The 17876-nt window shown below is 42.7% G+C and overlaps 1 protein-coding gene and 1 long non-coding RNA gene across 4 annotated transcripts in view; one reads left to right on the forward strand and one right to left on the reverse strand.

The window, feature by feature from the left end:
- PDE4B (phosphodiesterase 4B) overlaps positions 1 to 17876 on the reverse strand; it is a 261207-nt gene that overhangs the window by 84454 nt on the left and 158877 nt on the right. The window lies entirely within an intron of this gene.
- LOC309535762 lies at positions 14428 to 15828 on the forward strand. The gene is made up of 2 exons (XR_014221394.1): positions 14428 to 14610; positions 15684 to 15828. It is a non-coding gene; the product is annotated as an uncharacterized lncRNA (long non-coding RNA).

The raw sequence follows: 17876 nt of genomic DNA on the forward strand, positions 1-17876 counted from the left end.
CCCCATGGACCAGAGCACGCCAGGCACTCCTGTCTTCCACTGCCTCCTGCAGTTTGGTCAGACTCATGCTGGTAGCTTCGAGAACACTGTCCAATCATCTCGTCCTCTGTCGTCTCCTTCTCCTTGTGCCCTCAATCTTTCCCAACATCAGTGTCTTTTCCAGGGAGTCTTCTCTTCTCATGAGAAGAAGAAGAAGAAGAAGAAGAAGAAGAAGAAGAAGAGGAGGAGGAGGAGGAGGAGGGGAGGAGGCGGAGTTTGGATTTGATATCCTGCTTTATCACTACCCTAAGGAGTCTCAAAGCGGCTAACATTCTCCTTTCCCTTCCTCCCCCACAACAAACACTCTGTGAGGTGAGTGGGGCTGAGAGACTTCAGAGAAGTGTGACTGGCCCAAGGTCACCCAGCAGCTGCATGTGGAGGAGTGGAGACGTGGACCCGGTTCCCCAGATTGCAAGACTACCGCTGTTAACCACTACACCACACTGGCCAAAGTATCGCAGCCTCAGCTTCACGAAACTATTAGGTTTCAACTGACTGGAGTTTGTCCTTCTCAGATCTAGTGACAAACTCTAGTTCACTAAAAAATACGAAGCAGGTGCTTCCGATCTCCTCCTTGCAGCCTTGCTGGAGGAAAGGGACGACAGCATGAGCCCAAGTGTCAGGGTGCTACCAGCGGCTCCCAACTGTTTGCCCAGGAAAGTATAAAGACAAGAAAAAGTTTCTTACAGTCCTTTTTGATTTCAGTCTTTAAAGAGAGGGGCTATAGAACCCAGCCTCTTGGATAGTGGCGTTGGCCTGAGTGAATCTCTCCCACTTCCTCATTTGTCATCCTCATCACCTCCTCTATGGGCGATGCTAAGTGCCCTCTGTCTTTGAGCTCTTTGTTCTCCTACTTTTAAGGCTCACTGGGTTCTGGGAGCTGGAGGGTCTGGAATGCTTTCAAATGACGTGTCAGTCAGGTGTTGCTCTGGATCTCCCATGATTTCCCAGCTTTCCCCCTCATCTGCCTCTGAGCTGCAACCTCCCTCAAACCCCTGTTGTAAATCTATACTGTCTTCCTCTTCCTCCTCCCTGGGAGGCGGTCTCCACCATTCCTCCTCTGCCCAGTCCCTGACACCAAAGCTCATTCACCTAATTCGGTGCCATGGTTTACCATTACGCCCAAACTGAATGTCAGGAGCACTGCCAGGTTTTAGGGGCACCCAGGTATGACACCCTAAGTGGGGTCTCCATACCATCATGGCCATTCTCACAAAAGAAGAAACCCTGTTTTCCCAAGGGGACTGTACCACTTGGTTTTTCTGAATGTTGAGTTTGGTTCCAAGGCAGCTAACTCCTGAAAGCTGCTGAACGAGGCCCTGGGTGGTCACTGAGAGAGCAGGATGCTGGATGGGATAGGCCTTTGGTCTGATCCAGAAGGACTCTTATGTCCTCAGCTGGGGGGGGGGGCGGAATGCAATCAGTTCTGTAGCTTCAGTTAGGGAGGTTATTCTCCTGTATTCTATCATGTGGAAGAAAGAAAGCAGCAAGGGTCATACCTCTGACTTGCTTCAAAATCTAGTGGGGGGGGGGAGATATTGGGAGACCTGGAACTGAAAATGATAGGTTTCTTTTATTAGTTTTCAGATAGGGGATTCACAATACTGACTTCTTGCAATATACTGCAGGGTGTTGTTGTTTTTCATGGGGGAGCTATTTCTCCCGTGAGTCTTAACCCAGGTAGTGGTTTATACACTCCAATGAAGGGAATTTAAATAGAGTATCACATGTTGGAGAGTCTGCAGAAACGAGGAATTATGTATCAATATCAAGGAAGCTACATTATTACTTTTTTAAAAAAAGCAGTAAGATTTAATCTTGCAGTTCTCCATTTAACTGTGAAGACTTAATTTCTAGATATAACCATGCTCTGATAATATTTTCATAATTACAAACTAATAAATAAAAATCATCCAGAAGGAATAATAACAATTTCTTGATGAGCTAACCGCACGGTGCTTGGAAGAGAAGAGTAATAAATAGATTCTCTTATCATTACCTCTGCTGCAGTCGATGACTCAACACTGCTACTGGCATTATATCCCAGAATAGTCATGCTTCTTTTTGAACCAAATAAGAAATTAACTATGCTGAACTTTTCAGCAAACTCATTTTTTTTGTGAATTGACAGGAAGGACCCTGTTTTAAAAGACAGAAGGGCTATTTTTAAATGTTTCTATTAAGCATGTAACATGGTTTAAAGGATTGAATTAAGTCACTCGTTAATTGTTTCAAAAGATTAGTATCTGCATAGTGTTTTTTAATTTAAGTAGTTTCTTTTCACTGCATGTCTCAAAGCACCTTGCAGAACAATAGAATACATATATGTTGCAATCTTTCCTCACAGGGGAGCTGCTTCACCCCCTTGATCATTTTTGACTGCCCTTTTTAAACCTTTTCCAGATCTACGATATCCCTTTTGAGGCAAGGCAATATAGATTTGTACAGTGGCATTATGACATTGAAAATAAAACTGCCAGTCTCTTTCCCGGTGATCTCTGGCACGACATTCACCTTTTTCACTGATCAACATCTTCAACATTTTGGCTATGCATGCACACCTCTGTGCTCCTGCTCAGCCACTGCCAGGTCAGACATCAGGAGCACATCTGTGTGCATCACTTTAAACTTCCTTAAGCTGAATTGCATTTCCCATTTTACTGCCCATTCACTCAGTTTGGAGAGACCTTTTGGGACCTCTTTGCAATCCACCCTTAATAATCTTAATAATCAAAAGCAAACCTAGCTACTTTACTGCTCACCCCTAATTATAGATCATTTATAAAAAGTACTGCAACTCTCCTTTCTGATACTTGTGTGGCTCCACTTCCCATATCTCTCCAATGGCAGAACTATCCATTTATTCCTACTCTGCTTCCTGTTTCTTAATCAATACTGATCTACAAGAGGAGCTCACTTCTTATTCCATGATTGCTAAGCTTATGGAAGAGTCGTCAGCCAGTATGCTTCCTGATCCTCTCAGAAAACGCTATAAACAATTGGTGAGACACGGTTTACCCTTGCAGAAGCTTCCTTTTAACTCACTGATTTCCCCCCTTAAATTGTACCCAGCTAAAATGTATAGTTCCAGCTTTAGTATTTTCTCTTCATGAGTATAGATTAATAATTTTAAAGCCAACATAGACCTAGCCAACATTTGAGGGGCATTTCCAATATTTGTGTTCTCTTGTCTATTCTCTGAGAAAGCAGGCTCCACAGGGACATGTCATGCAACTGTCAAAAGAAATATTTTATCTAAAAATGTCTTACTTGGATATGTATTAATCTTTGTGTGTGTGTGTGTGTGTGTGTGTGTGTGTGTGTGTGTGTGTAAATGATTCTGTCACAGAACAGGGAATACAGCGAGTCCAGAAACAGCTAGGTGACAGATACTGCCCAGAAATTTGTGTCAGACTAAAATTTTCACTAACTTTTGTAGACATTAGCAGTAAATCTTCAGAAAGAACACCCAACTTCTGAACTAGAAAAATGCCATGTCTTATATTGAGTATTGGTGTTGGGAAAATCACATTTCCTGAGCTACACAATTCTGTATTGTATGAAGAGGGCACTTTGGACACAGTTTTCTTTCCACAGCTCCATAAAACATTTTACCACAGCATTGAAGTACAGCAGTAGCTTTCCTTACATTTCTATATTATCACCACTTCTTAGCGGAGAAAAATTGCCAGCCAGCTCCACAGGAACAGATTTTCATATAAGGCACATCATCCACAGAAGAAATATGTTTTTCAGTTTGATAGGAAACCACTGAAGAAGATGGAGAATAAGTGGACAATGCAACCTGAGTGCTGGACAGACTATTCAGCACGATGCATACATAATTATGCATGTATGTTTCTACTAGAGTGTATGGGGTGTGAGGGGAGGGGTAGTACCTCTGGTGGGGGACACCTTGTGCTCCTTCTGGGACACTTTGTCCACCTTTGGTCCCAACCCTGCACTCAGCTCCCACCTGTGGCTCCTAGAAGCTGTCTGCATGCGACAGAACCCACACCCCAGGAAATGGCTTCGACTGGCCAGCTGAACCAGGTTAGGGTAGCTGATGGATCTCAAACCCTTGGTGAGTTAGGGACTTCCCCTGCATATGAAGACAGCCTCCAGTGGCTTTTAGTACATTTCCGAGCACAATTCAAAGTATTGGTGCTGACCTTTAAAGCCCTAAATGGCCTCGGCCCAATATACCTGAAGGAGTGTCTCCACCCCCATCGTTCTGCCCGGACACTGAGATCCAGCGCCGAGGGCCTTCTGGCGGTTCCATCATTGCGAGAAGCAAAGCTACAGGGAACCAGGCAGAGGAGAGGGCCTTCTCGGTAGTAGCGCCCACCCTGTGGAACGCCCTCCCATCAGATGTCAAAGCGATCAACAATTACCTGACATTCAGAAGACATCTTAAGGCAGCCCTGTTCAGGGAAGTTTTTAATGTGTGATTTTAGTGTATTTTTTGTTTCTGTGGAAGCCACCCAGAGTGGCTGGGGAAACCCAGCCAGATGGGCGGGGTACAAATAAATTATTATTATTATTATTATTATTATTATTATTATTATTATTATTATTAGTGGACAAGGCCAATAATTGGGTTGCCATATGTCCGCTTTTTCCAGGACACGTCCTCTTTTTCATGCTTATGTAAAATGATAGTAGTCATAACAATCCATAGTTAAAAGTAGAAGTCAGCAAATGTGTTCTCTTTTTTGCTCTTCAAAATATGGCAACCCTAAAGAACGTGGTTTCATGCATATGCTGTAAAGGGAAGTGAGGGGCAGGTGGGGCTTGTCAACCTGGGAAGGTGCCCATCTAGGAGAGAAAAAAGCTCTGATCCTATCCCTCTACTGCCTTGCGGCTAGACTCATTCATTAGAAAGGCTTTAGAAGTAAACCCCGAGGAACAATCTGTATCCACTGCCTTACAGGACATTTTTGGGAGAAGTTAAACCTAAGTCGTAAACGCTTCACAAATCCAGAGTGCAGCCCCGAAGATGATTGGATGGTGCCTTGTGCACCTCCTTCCAGCAACTCTTGGTGCCAAACATATTGCCCTGCTTTACTTTGGACCACATCAGTGAGGCTGATGGAGGATACTGCCGTCTGGGTAGCCCAGGACCTCCATACACGCTGCCCAGACTTGTGCCTTGGAGAGGTCATTTCAGTACTGCTAATACAACACAGTAGGCAGCAGTTCCCAGTCTCTGCAGCCACAGCAGGCACTGTGATTCTCCAGCAGTTTGACTTCACCTCTGGAGGGATACTCCATTGTCTACCAAGGCAGATGGATACCAACAACAATATTGTACTAATAAAGTACTAATAAAGTTATAAGAAAACCAAACATCTGGAAGCAAGCAATTCTCAAAACTTAAACTGGGAACAGGAACGGACATGATCAGATAGATAGATAGATAGTATTTATACCCGGGTAGGCAATCTAAGGCCCGGGGGCCGGATACGGTCCAATCACCTTCTCAATCTGGCCTGCAGACAGTCCGGGAATCAGCATGTTTTTACATGAGTAGAATGTGTCCTTTTATTTAAAATGCATCTCTGGGTTATTTGTGGGGCATAGGAATTCGTTCATTTTTCCCCCCAAAATACAGTCCAGCCCACCACATGGTCTGAGGGACAGTGGACTGGCCCACGGCTGAAAAAGGTTGCTGACTCCTGATTTATACCCTGCCCATCTGGCTGGGTTTTCCCAGCCACTCTGGGTGGCTCCCAACAGAACATTAGAACACTATAAAACGCCAAACATTAAAAACTTCCCTAAACAAGGCTGCCTTCAGATGTCTTCTAAAAGTCTGAGAGTTGTTTGTTTCCTTGACATCTGATGGGAGGGCATTCCACAGGGAGGGCACCACTACTGAGAAGGCCCTCTGCCTAGGTCTTATTCCCCCATGTTTCTGCCTTGCCTGTCCCTGGCTCTTAGATACAGCATTGTCCCTCTACACTTCATACACAAATAACCATAAACTCTGGCTGCTTTACTTGCCTCCTTCCTACTCAAGAGCAAATTTATGAATCTTTATAGTGGGCAATTGCAACCAATGGGAAATTGATGTTTTCCAAAGACTAATTACAACATAAAGTATACTTAGAAGGTCTGTATTTACAGATAAAAATGGACCTATCATTCTAAAATAAGTGAAATTAAATCTATCACTTTTTACTCTATTGTTTTTCAACATTACTGCCTGTCACGAGGCAGCTTTGGAAAAGGAATATATTCCTGTTCTTTCTTCTCCCACCCCTAATAATCTATTTGCAGTCTTTGGAGAGGAGCTGCCCACATGTTAATTCTCCATCCTCATTGCCTTTTTCAACACTTCCCAAATTAGCATCATCTCTTGTATTAATTAACAGGCTGTTTCTCCTCATCGTTCACATCATTAATAAACAGGCTAAATTAAAGCAAACAGGAAAACTACCTTAATCAACCCACACATCTTCAGAATTTCAGTAGAATATCCGATATATTTCCGTTTGTTTCTTCCTGCACAATTTTTATATGCAAGCTAAGTAAAACTTGGAAGCAAAATTTTACCCAAACAAATTTTCCTCTTGATTGAAAAGCTACAGTCAGTGGAGAGCAATTACAGCAAATTTGCCAACAAAGAATTGTCTGAGGCTCAGACAATAACGATCTCACTCAGAGAAGCGGTGGAAGTTTTGAAGTGGTGCCTGGAGCCACTTTTGGAATATGAACCGCTGGAAGCCTTGCTCTAGACGAGACAGAGGTACTATTAATTGAGAGTTGTTCCATTCCAGGAAATATTCGGCCCGTTTCGGATAGGCCTGCACATCCTTTAAAAGTCAGGTACAAGTTTGCATATTAAGAGATATTTGGTAAAATGTTATGCGCCTTACAGAGGTAAGGAGCGAGTGCGAGGGAGGGAGGGATAGAATGTTGGGGTGTGCTGTGCTGATTGGCTAAGGGTAAGGGCGTACACATGAGGGAAGCGAGAAGGGGAAGGGTGGCTGGTGTTGCTGCTGAAGAGTAGGGGAATAGGGCAGGGTTAGGACTTACATTAGGAATAGAGTTCTAAGCGCATGTTAGTTACGATGCACAAACACTGTATCCAAGCACTGTTCTTGAAAACAAACCGTATGAGCACATGCTATATTCAGCTGTTGCTACAATAATAAAGACTCGTTCATTCAAACTACATCTCATATTTTGGCCAAGCTATCAAGGCTGTGACAAAGTCAGCCAGAAATATTAGGTCTACATCGTGGCAGCAGAAAACCAGTAGTTAGGAAATTGCTTGAGGTATTGGAAGCCCAGAGTGTGAAGAGGTGTGTGTGAATCTGAACGTATGATACGGTCAATCTCTGTAGACCATGGCATGAGTATAAGATTGACAATAAGCCTGATATGACAGTAGATCCTTCACGATGAGCTTTAGTCACCTTCAAACAAGCCTGATTCCAGCCCTTTGCTGAAAGGCATTCAGGAATATCCCCGAGTTCCCACACATCTGACTTACAAGATAAGTAAGGGACCCCTGACAATTAGGTCCAGTCGTGACCGACTCTGGGGTTGCGGCGCTCATCTCGCTTTATTGGCCAAGGGAGCCGGTGTACAGCTTCCGGGTCATGTGGCCAGCATGACTAAGCCACTTCTGGCGAATCAGAGCAGCGCACAGAAACGTCGTTTACCTTCCCGCCGGAGCAGTACCTATTTATCTACTTGCACTTTGACATGCTTTTGAACTGCTAGGTTGGCAGGAGCCAGGACCGAGCAATGGGAGCTCACCCTGTCGCGGGGATTCGAACCGCCGACCTTCTGATCGGCAAGCCCTAGGCTCTGTGGTTTAACCCACAGCACCACCCGCGTCCCGTACTTACAAGATTAACACATGCAAATTTTATTCAACTTAGAGTAAACCAACTGAAATTAATGGCCCAGAGTTCATTGTTTCAAATGGGTTTACTTTGAGTAGGACTAAAATTTGATACAAGCTTTTGAGCTGGATTCATTGTGATTTTCTGTATGCAGAGTTACATTTGAAGAGGATTTGGAAACACTAATTTGTCCATAACACAACTATCAGAATACTTCTTGGCAATAATCAACTGAACAGTTGTGCAAGCACTTTTGGCTACACAACTAAAATGCCCTCCCTCTCCTCTCGTGAGCCTCTATAAACCTGCTCCAAAGGGTGGGAGGAAACCTATAGCAGATTTAGGGGGTGCACAAGAGAGGGGAAATGAAGTTCTGTTCTACAGCCAAAAGTGCTTGTGGAACAGTATAGTTGGAAAGAGCCCAGGATATTTCAAGAGCAGACTTTACCTGTGTGCCTAATCCCATTTGCTTTGCTTCTCCCCCACGTTTCACCCACGAGAGGCAGGGTCCTTTCCTCTACAGGTGCCAAGAGACTGGCACATGCAGCCAAAGGATGTTTGCCCAGCCACTGATGGCAAGCAGCCCAGCCTTTTCTTATTAAGCAGGCTTTTAAATGTATTGCTTGTGAATCTTGATCTTTTAAACTATCATTTTAAATTTTACAATGTGATGAAGTAAATCATAAATAATACTGCATTTTATAATGGTTTTTTTGTTGTTCTAAATGTATTTTTTGGCCAACTTGAGTACTATTGTTACTGTTATTAGAAAGGCAGGATAGAAATGTGTGAAAATAAATAAAATAATCTACATAAAATTAAGTTACCAAACGTTATCTAAAAATGCACTGTTGGTAGCCTTGAAGGTGAAGATAATTGCCTTTGAACTGCTGGAAAAAACTGAGCTTCCCTGCTGCCATAGACCTTTGCTCAGAGATCCACCAGATAGCACAATCAAACTGACATTGGGCCCCAGGCTTATTTCCTTTGCCCAGTACTCCTAAAGAGCTACTTTATGTGGCTGACGTCAACTACATCATATTTTTAAAGGAGAGATGTGAAATTAACATGCACAAAGTATTTCTGCAGAAATTCCAATTTAGGGTACACAGGCATCTTCATTTCTTCTGGAAGGCCATATCACATTCTCTGCTTGATTATCTATCGGGCTTGTTGCAAAATGGGTCAGCTTTCTTCAGAGAGTGCTTTTAGCTGTATTTGCAAGTATATTTGCTCAGTGAAAAATTAAAGGTTTCTTGTCTAGAGTAGTAATCCATGTGAGACTTATTGGCTCTGGAAGCCAATAAGCCTCTTGATCCCACAGGATTTCTGCACCAACACAGACATGTACCAGAGTCCTATCAGCAGAATAAGAGCACTTGTTTCCTTTGCGCCTGCACAAACCACAATCCAAACTCCAGTGATTTTCCCGCTGTGCTGCAGCAGCCCTGGCAACTTCCTGTGATATATAATCACAAGAGGAACATTAAGGCTGTGTACCAGGTATTCTGTATGGATACAACACTGTGACCCAGCTTTATGTAAGAGACAGGGATTTAGATAGCAAATGGGATGAGAACTACATATTATTGGTATCAGTTTAAATGTGATATATCCACTTTTCAACAGAAAATGTTATATGCAGCTATTACAGGAATCTCAGGGTCAAAGAGTGGAACTTAGCCCAGTGAGCTGCCAAAATAGACATTTGCATGAGCAAAACAGGAAGGGCTTTTTTCCCCAGGGGGAACTGACTCAGTTCTAGCACCTCTCAGATGGGTTCTGGACCCCTCAGTTGAGTTCTGACACTTCTCAGGTGGGTGCCACTGCCATTCTAAGAGAAAGAGGGAGGCGTTCATGGTGAGTTCTGACACCAATTTTTGTAGAAAAATTGCAGTGAATCAAGGTAAGGGTGTGCAACATCAGCCCATGCAATTGGCAGGCCAAATGAAGCCTCAAGATTGGGCAAGCCTCATACAAAATGCTGTAAGACTGGCCTATTTCATGTTTGAAAACGAAGATTAAGAACTTGAAGGAGAAAGCCCCTTTACAGGGTCCTCCAGCATGCAAGTCTATTTAATTTCCCCAATAATGTCTGGGATTTTAAATGCAGAATTTACGTCCCGGGGAAAATTCTGAAAGGCAGAGTTTTGTCCTGGATCTTAGGCAAGTCAATTGAAAAATCACGTTTTTTTGGGGGGGGGGCTCAGTTTTGGTGGTCTCCTCAAAAGAAGCTCCATTTTTTGGTCTCTTCCTCCCCCCCAAAAAAAAGCTCCTCGACAAATTTTGGTATCCTGGGTATCCTGGTTTTTACTTTTTGAAATATGGCAATCCTAACAGAATGGGCACCTTTGTGGAGACACAGCGCAGCACCCATAGTGGCTGTTTGCCCTGCCCGTGTTTCTGATGGGAAGGAAACAGGAAGCCTCTGAAGGGAGCAGAAGAGCCACAGGCATTTGCATGACATGAGTATGTGTTGGTACCAGGGAAAGTGCTCCCGTGACTCAAATGTGAGGAGTTGAGGATGGTCCACACCTTCTGAAGCGCAACACAGGAGTTTTACTTGGTGTTACAGCGCCTCTCTTAACCTTCACAAAACGGGAAGAAGGGCATGAGGCGAAAATGTACAGGGGAAGAATCCAATACCTTAAGGCATAATACCATACCCATGCAGACTGTGATGTTGTCTATCTCACAGAATCAAATTATGCTATAACCAATAACATGTTGTTGTTGTTGTTGTTGTTGTTGTTTTTCATCATACTGTACACATGCCCTCCAACATTTCTCCGATAAAAAAGGATGTCCTATTCATAATAATAATAATAATAATAATAATAATAATAATAATAATAATTTTACTATTTATACCCGCCCTTCTGACTGGGTTGCCCCAGCCACTCTGGGTGGCTTCCAACATATATAAAAACACCATAAAACATTAAACATTAAAAAAACTTCCCTATACAGGGCTGCCTTCAGTTGGCTTGGAGGTTGGATAACTCCATATCTTCCAACATATGGCTGATGAAAATAGGGACATCCTACCATACCCTCCAATATTTATTCAATGAAAATTGGGATGTCCTCAGGAAAAGTGGTACATTCTGGGATCTAAACAGAAACTGTAATCTGGGACTGTCCCTGGAAAATAGGGACACTTGGAAGGTCGGCTGTACAAACTACAAACTTTAAGAAATATAAGATGAATTAACGTTTGCATTACTTTTTCCCCCTTCAGTGCAGACATTCAGCTGCCTGCAAAGCTCTAAATGGTTTATTTGGGGAACGTTGCTCCTTTTTAATAATGCACACTCCTAACACACTAATGCCTTTTGTATCATTACTAATTAACGCAGGTAATTTCAGTACTTTAAATCAGTAAAAAGCTACATCTAATCTGTAAAGATATTAGTGTAGTGCAAATAATGCTAACAACAACAACAACAAAATCCCTTTCACGTAGAGAAAATTCCCTAGTATGTATTTTAGCAAGCAAAAGCATCTATTTCAGCTGCTTATTTTACTCATTCTTTTAAAAAATATATTCCACAGCTTTAAATGAATTAATTACAGTTAAACTAGATCATTCTTTCTTGTTTTTACCCCCTCTCCCCACCCCAAAAAACCTATAAATATGACATAAGCAGATTAATACTGAACACAATGGGTTGTTGGGAGGCAACGGTGGCATTTTCGTTTTTTTAAAAACCCTTGAAGCATCTTACTTGTTTAAATCCTTATACATATTTACAAATTCATCATCTTTCAAGGCTGAAAGATGCAGATAAGCAAAGCTCTGTCATTTTACATCTTTCTACATCTGCATTCTGCACTTGCCTTTTAAAAAGGCATCTCTCCACATCCTAGCTAACTAAATGTTTTGTTTTTAAAAGTGAAAAGAATTAATGTGGGAAATGAAACAAGCTAGAATGAGACAATCCCTAACTTTTCCTGAGCAGTGGATTATAGAATCAGTGCATTTTTGTTCCATTTATGTGCAAGTTTACTAGGCGTCTTGGACTGGTTTGAAGCCTCCCAATGACGTCAATGGGCCAGAGAAATTAGAGCTAAGCTAGACAGCTGCACTGCACTGAATCTACTGAGACTTTATTCTTTTCTCTCATGGTGACACCCGAGACAGATATTATCAATCAGGCGCTCCTGGCTCAACACCAAAGCAGCAGTGTTTCAGCATTCTGAACCTTGCAATTGCAGCAATTAGAATAGCACAGAGCATCTTAGAAATATTATTGCCCAGCATGATTATTAATAATCCAAATAAAACATAAGGTTTCATATATAACTGCAGAGCCATTAAGTATGAAATCTGCTTACTGATCTGTAACATCCTTTAAAGGGGGAAATCCCAGTAGTAAAAACTGGGAAATCACATTAAAAGGTTTTAATTTACTTCCCTTAAAAGTTTTCTTTCTTTTCTGCAGTGAGGAATTATAAAACCAGTACAGCAGATGAAGCAGTAACACCTCTTTCATAATCTAAAGTAACCTGATTTCTCTCTCTCTCTCTCTCTGGTTCAGTAATACATAGCAATTATTCTAGTCTCCCTTGACTATAAAATATAACCAATAGACCTATATATAGAGACAAATATTTTCCCCTCCAGAACGCTTCGGTTACTTCTTTATGGCCTACTCTAACTTATATTGATTTTACAATATTCTCAGCTTTAGTACAGATTTCTTTCCAACAAATGCTGCACTGCCTAAAAAGAGTCAGCAATGGAGGCGTGGAGACCGAAGCTGCCTCATGTGTCAGTGAAGAAATTGACACCTGTCTACAGCCATTGACAGGGTAGAAGGAATTTAACCCCCAAGGTACCCCACAGTGGTAGGCCGCCTCCAAAGAGAAATGGGATTATTCCTTTGGGTTGTACCTCTTTGGAGTGCTGTGGGAGTGCCAAGCTTCCCACCCCCCCTGCCTTAGATTGCCCCTGGTCAGGTGGGTGGGTGGGGGTCCCTCTGGAGGGGAGTGAGCTCCCTTGTGAGCCTCAGGGCTGTCTCAAGCATATACGGTGCAAAGATCCGCCTGGCACCCCCCCCCCGATTGCCCAGTCCCAAGTGCACAGGAGAGCAGAGCCGGCCAGCCACCTCAGCATCTCACGGGCTCGATCGCCCCCAAACTTGTGGCGCAGCGCCACCCACAGCGGAAGAGCCCGCCGCAGCGTTCCAACCGATGGGTGGGTTCTTTCCCAGGCTCAACTTTCAGGCCCCGGACTCTTGGCCTGGCACCCCTGAGAGCCCGGCGCCCGGGCGCCTTGCACCCCTGGCACCTATGGGTAAGACAGCCCTGGTGAGCCTACAGTGAGAGGGCGGCCATAGGTGGTTCGCTGGTAGTGGAGCAGGTTATCTCATTCACCGGAACTGTAGTAAGTGTAAGCCATGTTTTGCGCTTTTCTGGTTTTGTTCTGATGCTACGGTTAAATACATGCATATACATTTTGAGTGTATAACTCTTCCTGGACTGTGATTTGTTTATTAATGTGGCAACCTGCATGCTCTTCTTTTTTTCTTCTTATTGGGTTGAGTAGGCTGGCCAAGCACGTTTCTGAAAGGCATTAAAGGCTAGAACTGGGTAGGGCACTTCCATTCAGACCGTAATGGACACAGGCAGGCATGGTAGTGAAGACTAGGCATGCCATTATGGGTAAAGAATAACTGGTCATTTCTGCACCATTCCTTTTCTGGTCCTCTCTCTAGGGAGCCTAGAAGGCACATTGGCAATCCCTTGGCAGAGGTGTCAACACTATGTGGATTGGGCTCTCACAAAAGAGGACACATGCATGCAATTTGCATATGCTTTGTATCATTTGTGAATTGTGTGTTCCCTTTTGCAGGTTGAGTGGAGGACATAAAAATAAACCCCATATTAAAAAGCGTGACAGACAGAACAGAAACAGATGAAATTTCCCCCATAATTGGATTTTCATACTAGAAAAGGCTTACCCTGTTGAATTTTTGCCTTTGACACAGCTGTTAAAGGCCCAAAAAACTTGGCTGTCCCCCATGCCAACTCTAAACCAAAGCCTAGGCTGTACCAGTTTACTGGGAGTAAGACCCATTAAAAACAAAGAGACTTAATTCTGAGTAGACGTTTATACCGTTGTACCTTAAGTTAACTATACAGTGAATTATTAATGGATGCTTGGTATTTAGCTCCTGCACAGCAAGAGACATGCTTAAGTCTATTTGCAAAGTTTTCACACTTGCCAATTGAGGGAATGGGATTCCCTCTCTGCACCTAATGTGCTGCAGAAAATACCATCTAGGTACCTGATTTCAGCCCAACCCACCACATGAAAGATGAAAATAGGGAAGGGAAACCATAGAGTTTTCAAGAACTAGAAAATGAGACAGAAGCAGGAAAAGTGCATTAAAAAGGGAGGGATAAACAGTAACTCATTAGGATTACATTAGGCTTTAAATTTCAAGGCAAAGTGGCATGGAAGAGGATGTTTAAACCTCTTCCCTGTTGGCCAGTTCATACCATAATTCTTCCCAACCAGGCTTTTTGCATGGAGGGGAAAATATGGCCATCTGTATCTCTTTTCAGCTGAAAGAAAAATTGATCAGCAGGCAAAGTGTTAAGTTGCATTTTTTTCTCCTCTCCCCTCCCGTGTTTTTTTGCAGAAATCGCCAGCTTCAAAGTGCAGTGACAAGAAGAAAAAAGCTAAGATAAAAGGTACATATAGGTAAGTGTAACATGTTGTTTGTCCCTGAACCTCACCCCATGTTCATTTTCTACTCCAAAGCCTTTCAACTGCAGATTGGATTTGGTACTAGGGGGAAATATATGCTCTCTCATGCGCATCTTACAATTATAGCCACATGTGATGAGTTACAAAGAAGTTAATTTGTGAGGAGCAACTATGATGAGAATGCTCACCCACCTTCCTAATTCTACTACTTTCCTAAACTAAGGAAATGAGTGTGGAGACGGCTGATAAAGAGTCAAGTTAATCAGTTTTGGGTCAGGCACTCTTCATTTAATCTGCATTGTGCTTTGTGTGCCAGTTGCAGAAAGGCAGGGCAGAAAGGAGAGTTTTGCAGACAGAGCATTATGCATGCCAGGGAACTGTACTCAGTTTTGATAATCACCAGAGCTAGAAATACAGAAGTATGGCCTTCAGGAAGTGGAACTATTGAACAAAGCTTCCAACAGGGCTATGGGCAGACATGGCATTTGCCAGCAGTTCAGTGCCTGATTTATGTATAAGCTAAACAAGCTATAGCTTTGGGCCCCACTCTCTTGGAGCCCCCCCAAAAAAAATTAAAGGAAAAAATCCTGGATGTATATTTCCAAAATATAAGATAAAAAACAAATGAAATAAAACCTACATACAGCAACAGTGTTTTGTGCTGTGTAGGTGCCTATGATGTAAGTAATGGGCCCCGCCTGCTCCCTAAAATATCACTGGCTTGCTCATTTCTATATATAGGGTGCCTACATTCTGCATGGACTGGTTGCATGGCAACCTGTGCAAATGGCTTTAGATACCCATTAGGTCCATAAATTACCATATATCATATATTCAACACAAAAAACCAGCAGCAATTTGTTGTTGACAAAGGGCCCCATTATAGCTTAGGGCCTCATCAAACCTAAATCCGGCCCTGAGGTGGCTTATAGTTTTACGAAATTTTAAAGTGCTGATAGAAGAAGCAGATGGACTGCTGTTTAAGACATTGCCTTCAGTTGCCTCTTCCTAGTAATCAGAGGGTACAGTTGCTAACATCACAGATGCAGTTTTATATATACTTTCAGGAATCTGGCACCTGGGACTCATGATCATGAAGACTTTAAACCACATCACATCAGGAACGCCCCGTGAAGTATGCTTTTAGATTCAAGCATGTGCACACATACTCAGATTTTCTTTATGGATTGGATTATAAATCCATATTTCATCTGCTGCTTGTGGGCTGTGTTCTGTTAAGCTTGCAGTTGGAAGCTGATCCTACAGTTCACAGTGAGTAATTGCATATAAGCTATTGATGGCCATAGGGAAAGACTGCTGAAGGTTACTGTGCTAGCAAAGCTGTGATGATCTGATGTGTTTTCCAGTTCAGTCACAGTGAAATAGGCTTCACAATCATTATAGCACAAAGCCAGGCATCGCAAGTCCCATTCTTAACTCATTAAACCCAGCACTCAGTAGAAATCAATTGGAATTTCTGCTGAAGGAATAAAGGTAAAGGTAAAGGTACCCCTGCCCGAACGGGCCAGTCTTGACAGACTGTGGGGTTTGTGCGCCCATCTCACATCTATTGGCCGGGGGCCAGCGCTGTCCGGGGACACTTCCGGGTCACGTGGCCAGCGTGACATCGCTGCTCTGGCGAGCCAGAGCCGCACACGGAACGCCGTTTACCTTCCCGCTGGTAAGCGGTACCTATTTATCTACTTGCCCCCGGGGGTGCTTTCGAACTGCTAGGTGGGCAGGCGCTGGGACCGAGCAGCGGGAGCGCACCCCGCCGCGGGGATTCGAACCGCCGACCTTTCGATCGGCAAGCCCTAGGCGTTGAGGCTTTAGCCCACAGCGCCACCCGCTGAAGGAATACTGGGATACAAAAGAGGAAGAGACATGTAATCACTAGGAAACTTCACTAGGATAGTGAAGTGTGCCAAATAACCTTTTTTTGTAAACAGCTTCCTGAATTGATGATATATAGACTACACAAACACCTTCCTGAATTGATTATATATAGACTACACACACATTTCCAATTATGTGAATATAAACATGCCTGTATAAATCTCGCACATTTGCAAACAAGGTCTATATTTAATATAGTCCCATATAAGACATTATTTAACTAGAAAATGTGACATCCATGAAGATACCATGAGATGGACCAGAAATTTAAAATGTATTACATAAAAAAGGAAAACTTACAAGATAGGGGGGGAAACTAATGTCTCAACGTCAGATTTTTTTTTTTAGCAGTGATGAGTGGGATAAAAATAGAAGCATGTTAATGAGATCTCCAGAATTAATTAAAATGGGAAGCAATAATTGTATATATAGGATAAACCTCATGACCCAACGCTTTGCGTACACTGCATTCCCAAAATGACTACTTTTAAAACAAACCAATATTCTTTATTCTGTATTTTACCATCTGTCATGGATGCTTCAGCTGAGATTCCTGCATTGCAGGGGGTTGGACTGGATGACCCTGAGGGTCCCTTCCAACTTCACAATTCTATGATTCTATGAAGACAATAGAAAGGGTAATGTAACCAACATCTTATTAGGATGGTAAAAACACACACAATCCCTATATTAAAAAAAGCTCTGTGAGCAGGAAGAAGAAGCACTGAAGCACAATGCTTTATTACCACAAACACGCCCCCCCCATTGCTTCATCTCATGGAATTTTCTTAATCAAAACTACGATTAAACAATGCATTCTTTGTCTTTATTTGACTGCAGTTTATTGAGTATTTGAAAATATTTGTCTTTCCCATTTTCCATTGTGCATACAGTCTCCTGCTATCTCTCTCCTAAATAGGAAATTTGAGAGTAGGAGACCAATTATAGCTTCCTTAAATGCCGAAATTTAAGAATTAATAATGTGCTAGTTCCAGCACATTCGGAGATGGAGTATTATGCTTTAAAAAAATCTGATTTAACTCCAGCATCAATAGCTGAATTTTATTCATGAGAAGTCAGAATGACTGCAATGTGGAAGTCTGCATTAGGGACCCTGAGACCTCCTGCTCCTGGTCTGTCACAAATTTCCTATTAAACCACACCTTCCATTGCCAAACACCCCCACTTCACTGCCTGATATGGGTATATACAATAAAGGTAATGTGACCATCCATTTTTGCCTGTAGTAACCTTTGAATTTGTCATGTTCATTAATGGGAAAGAGATTGGAGTTACTGAAATTCCTTTTACGCCTGCTAAAACATCCTATCCACTGAATATGCTAGAGATAGGCTTCTAGCACC

Source organism: Podarcis vaucheri (assembly GCF_965113315.1).
Source record: "Podarcis vaucheri genome assembly, chromosome: 6".
NCBI classification, from domain to species: domain Eukaryota; kingdom Metazoa; phylum Chordata; class Lepidosauria; order Squamata; family Lacertidae; genus Podarcis; species Podarcis vaucheri.